This window comes from Arachis ipaensis, chromosome B7 (genome assembly GCF_059453495.1).
Source record: "Arachis ipaensis isolate K30076 ecotype BB chromosome B7, ASM5945349v1, whole genome shotgun sequence".
NCBI lineage: Eukaryota > Viridiplantae > Streptophyta > Magnoliopsida > Fabales > Fabaceae > Arachis > Arachis ipaensis.
In genome coordinates this window covers 90,890,065-90,895,376 of record NC_142442.1, presented here as the reverse complement: position 1 = coordinate 90,895,376, position 5,312 = coordinate 90,890,065, and the positions used below count along the sequence as shown (strand labels likewise).

At 39.3% G+C, this 5,312-nt stretch overlaps 1 non-coding gene across 1 annotated transcript; it reads right to left on the bottom strand.

Annotated features, from left to right (window-relative positions):
• Positions 1 to 1,746: 1,746 nt before the first annotated feature.
• On the bottom strand, positions 1,747 to 1,854 carry LOC148553342 (small nucleolar RNA R71). Its single transcript, XR_015893202.1, has one exon. It is a non-coding gene; the product is annotated as a small nucleolar RNA R71 (small nucleolar RNA).
• Between the last annotated feature and the right edge of the window lie 3,458 nt (positions 1,855 to 5,312).

Here is a 5,312-nt window from a genome sequence, read left to right as displayed (position 1 = left end):
TTTTCGAAAATATCATGCATTCATAGTGTTCTTCATGATCTTCAAGTTGTTCTTGGTAAGTCTTCTTGTTTGATCTTGATGATTTTTTTATTTTGTGTCTTTTCATGTTTATCATATGCATTCTTGAATTCTTAGTGTCTAAGCATTAAAGAATTCTAAGTTTGGTGTCTTGCATGTTTTCTTTGCATTAAAAGTTTTTCAAAATTGTGTCTATGATGTTCATCATGGCATTCAAAGTGTTCTTGGTGTTCATCTTGACATTCATAGCATTCTTGCATGCATTCATTGTTTTGATCTAAAAATTTCATGCATTGCATATTTTTCATGTTTTTCATAAAAAATTCAAAAATCAAAAAAATATCTTTTCCTTTTTCTCTCATCAAATTCGAAAATTGTGTTGACTTTTTCAAAAATTTTTAAAATCATGTTGTTTCTTATGAGTCAAATCAAATTTTCAATTTGAAAATCTTATCTTTTTCAAAATCTTTTTCAAAAATCTTTTTCTTATTTTTATCACTAATTTTCGAAAATAACATAATCAATTAATGTTTTGATTCAAAAATTTGAAGTTTGTTACTTGCTTGTTAAGAAAGATTCAAACTTTAAGTTCTAGAATCATATCTTGTGATTTCTTATGAATCAAGTCATTAATTGTGATTTTAAAAATCAAATCTTTTTCAAAACTAATTTTATCATATCTTTTCAAAAATATCTTCTTATCTTATCTTTTTCAAAAATATCTTTTCAAAATATCTTTTCTAACTTCCTAACTTCCTATCCTTTCAAAGTTTGTTTCAACTAACTAACTAACTTTTTGTTTGTTTCTTAACTTTTTCAAAACCACCTAACTAATTCTCCCTTTCTAATTTTCGAAAATATCTCCCCCTTTTTCAAAAATTTATTTTTAATTAACTAATTATTTTTATTTTTATTTTTGATTTCAAAAATTTTCGAAAAAAAAAAATACTAACAATTTTCAAAAACCATTTTCAAAAATCACTAACTCTTTTTCAAAATATTTTTCGAAAAAATTCTCTCTCTCCCATCTCATTCTATTTATTCATTCATATCCTAACATCTCATCTCACATCTCTTCCATCCGTACAGTTGTGTTTCTTCCATTATATTACATTCTTTGTCTCCCCCTCTTCTTCCACTCACACAGGAATCCCTATACTGTGGTATAAAGGATCTCCATTATTATTATTATTTTTCTGTGCCTTCTTCTTTGTCATATGAGCAGGAGCAAGGATAAGAACATTCTTGTGGAAGCAGATCCAGAACCTGAAAGGACTCTGAAGAGAAAATTAAGAGAAGCTAAAATACAACAATCCAGAGATAACTTTTCAGAAATTTTCGAACAGACAGAGGAGATGGCAGCCGAAAATAATAATAATGTAAGGAAGATGCTTGGTGACTTCACTGCACCTAATTCCAATTTCTGCCATTGGAGCAAACAACTTTGAGCTGAAACCTCAGTTAGTTTCTCTGATGCAGCAGAACTGCAAGTTTCATGGACTTCCATCTGAAGATCCTTTTCAGTTCTTAACTGAATTCTTGCAGATATGTGATACTGTTAAGACTAATGGAGTAGATCCTGAAGTCTACAGGCTCATGCTTTTCCCTTTTGCTGTAAGAGATAGAGCTAGATTATGGTTGGATTCTCAACCCAAAGACAGCCTGAACTCTTGGGATAAGCTGGTCACGGCTTTCTTAACCAAGTAGTTTCCTCCTCAAAAGCTGAGCAAGCTTAGAGCTGATGTTCAAACCTTCAGACAGAAAGAAGGTGAATCCCTCTATGAAGCTTGGGAAAGATACAAACAGTTGACCAAAAAGTGTCCTTCTGACATGCTTTCAAAATGGACCATCCTGGACATATTCTATGATGGTTTATCTGAGCTATCAAAGATGTCATTGGACACTTCTGCAGGTGGATCCATTCACCTAAAGAAAACGCCTGCAGAAGCTCAAGAACTCATTGACATGGTTGCTAATAACCAGTTCATGTACACTTCTGAAAGGAATCCTGTAAGTAATGGGACGCCTATGAAGAAGGGAGTTCTTGAAGTTGATACTCTGAATGCCATATTGGCTCAGAACAAAATATTGACTCAGCAAGTCAATATGATCTCTCAGAGTCTGCATGGAATGCAAGCTGCATCCAACAGTACTCAAGAGGCATCTTCTGAAGAAGAAGCCTATGATCCTGAGAACCCTGCAATAGCAGAGGTAAATTACTTAGGTGAACCTTATGGAAACACCTATAACTCAACATGGAGAAATCATCCAAATTTCTCATGGAAGGATCAAAAGCCCCAACAAGGCTTTAATAATGGTGGAAGAAACAGGTTTAACAATAATAAACCTTTTCCATCATCAACTCAGCAACAGACAGAGAACTCTGAAGAAAATGCTTCTAATTTAGCAAATCTAGTCTCTGATCTATCTAAAGCCACTGTAAGTTTCATGAATGAAACAAGGTCTTCCATTAGAAATTTGGAAGCACAAGTGGACCAGCTGAGTAAAAGGATCACTGAAATCCCTCCTAGTACTCTCCCAAGCAATACAGAAGAGAACCCAAAAGGAGAGTGCAAGGCCATTGACATAAGCGCCATGGCCGAACCTGTGAGGAGAGGAGAGGACGTGAATCCCAAGGAGGAAGACCTCCTGGGACGTCCAGTGGTCAATAAGGAGCTTCCCTCTGAGGAACCAAAGGAATCTGAGACTCATCTAGAGACCATAGAGATTCCATTGAACCTCCTTATGTCCTTCATGAGCTCTGATGAGTATTCCTCTTCTGAAGAGAATGAGGATGTTACTGAAGAGCAAACTGCCAAGTTTCTTGGTGCAATCATGAAGTTGAATGCCAAATTGTTTGGCATTGATACTTCGGAAGTTGAACCTCCCTTGTTCATCAATGAACTAAGTGATCTGGATCAACTGACATTGCCTCAGAAGAGACAGGATCCTGGAAAGTTCATAATCCCTTGTACCATAGGCACCATGATCTTTAAGGCTCTGTGTGACCTTGGTTCAGGGATAAACCTCATGCCCCTCTTTGTAATAGAGAAACTGGGAATCTATGGGGTGCAAGCTGCTAAAATCTCACTAGAGATGGCAGACAGCTCAAGAAAACAGGCATATGGACAAGTAGAAGATGTATTAGTAAAGGTTGAGGGCCTTTACATACCTACTGATTTCATAGTCCTGGATACTGGAAAGGAAGAGGATAAATCCATCATCCTAGGAAGACCTTTCCTGGCCACAGCAAGAGCTGTGATTGATGTTGACAGAGGTGAAATAGTCCTTCAATGGAATGAGAACTCCCTTGTATTCAAAACTCAAGGATCTCCCTCTGCAACCATGGAGAGGAAGCTTGAAAAGCTTCTCTCAAAGCAGAGTCAACCAGAGCCCCCACAGTCAAACTCTAAGTTTGGTGTTGGGAGGCCACAACCAAACTCTAAGTTTGGTGTTGAACTCCCATATCCAAACTCTAAGTTTGGTGTTGGAGAGTCTCAACAAAGCTCTGTACATCTGTGAGGCTCCATGAGAGCTCACTGTCAAGCTATTGACATTAAAGAAGCGCTTGTTGGGAGGCAACCCAATGTTTATCTAATTCTTATTTTTATTGTTTTTCATGTTTTCTTAGGTTCATGATCATGTGGAGTCACAAAATAAATATAAAAATTGAAAACGGAATCAAAAACAGCAGAAGAAAAATCACACCCTGGAGGAGCATCTGTCTGGCGTTCAGCGCCAGAACAGAGCATGGTTCTGGCGCTGAACGCCCAAAATTGGCAGCTTCTGGGCGCTGAACGCCAGAACAGGCATGGTTCTGGCGTTCAGCGCCAGAAATGGCACACAGATGGGCGTTGAACGCCCAAAATGGCCACCAACCTGGCGCTGAACGCCCAGAGTTGGGTACAAGGGCATTTTTACATGCCTAATGGGTGCAGGGATGTAAATCCTTGAACACCTCAGGATCTGTGGACCCCACAGGATCCACTCAGGATCTTTGGACCCCACAGGATCCATTCAGGATCTGTGGACCCCACAGGATCCCCAACTACCTCGACTCACTTCTTCTCACCACTCTCTTTCACACAACCCCATAAACACTCTTCCCTAAAAAACCCCTCACCAATCACCTCAATCTCTCTTCCCCACTAAACCTTCACCACTCACATCCACCCACTCTTCCCAATAAACCTACCTCATAAACTCCACCTACCTTCAAAATTCAAAACAAATTTCCCACCCAAACCACCCATATGGCCGAAACAATACCCCACCTCCCTTCCCTATATAAAGACCTCCATTCTTCATCAAATTCACACAACACAACCCCTCTATACCCTTCTTGGCCGAAACCACATCTCCCTCTCCCTCTCCATATTTCTTCTTCTTCTTTCTCTATTCTTTTGTTTATTGCTCGAGGGCGAGCAATATTCTAAGTTTGGTGTGGTAAAAGCATAGCTTTTTTGTTTTTCCATTACCATTGATGGCATCAAAGACCGGAGAATCCTCTAGAAAAGGGAAAGGGAAGATAAAAGCTTCCACATCCGAGTCATGGGAGATGGAAAGGTTCATCTCCAAAGCCCATCAAGACCACTTCTATGATGTTGTGGCCAAGAAAAAGGTGATCCCTGAGGTCCCTTTTAAACTCAAAAGAAATGAGTATCCAAAGATCCGACATGAAATTCAAAGAAGAGGTTGGGAAGTTCTAACAAATCCCATCCAACAAGTCGGCATGCTAATGGTTCAAGAGTTCTATGCCAATGCATGGATCACCAAGAACCATGATCAAAGTAAGACCCCGGATCCAAAGAACTATTTTACAATGGTTCGGGGGAAATACTTAGATTTTAGTCCGAAAATGTGAGGTTGGCGTTCAACTTGCCATACATGGAAGAGAACGCACGCCCCTACACAAGGAGAGTCATCTTTGATCAAAGGTTGGACCAAGTCCTTATGGACATATGTGTAGAAGGAGCTCAATGGAAGATTGACTCCAAAGGCAAGCCGGTTCAACTAAGAAGATTGGACCTCAAGCCTATAGCTAGAGGATGGTTGGAGTTTATTCAATGCTCAATCATTCCCACTAGCAACCGGTCTGAAGTTACTATAGACCGGGCCATCATGATCCATAGCATCATGATTGGAGAAGAGGTGGAAGTTCATGAGATTATACCTCAAGAACTCTACAAGGTGGCTGACAAGTCCTCCACCATGGCAAGGTTAGCCTTCCCTCACCTCATTTGCCACCTATGCAATTCGGCTGGGATTGACATAGAGGGAGATATCCTCATCAA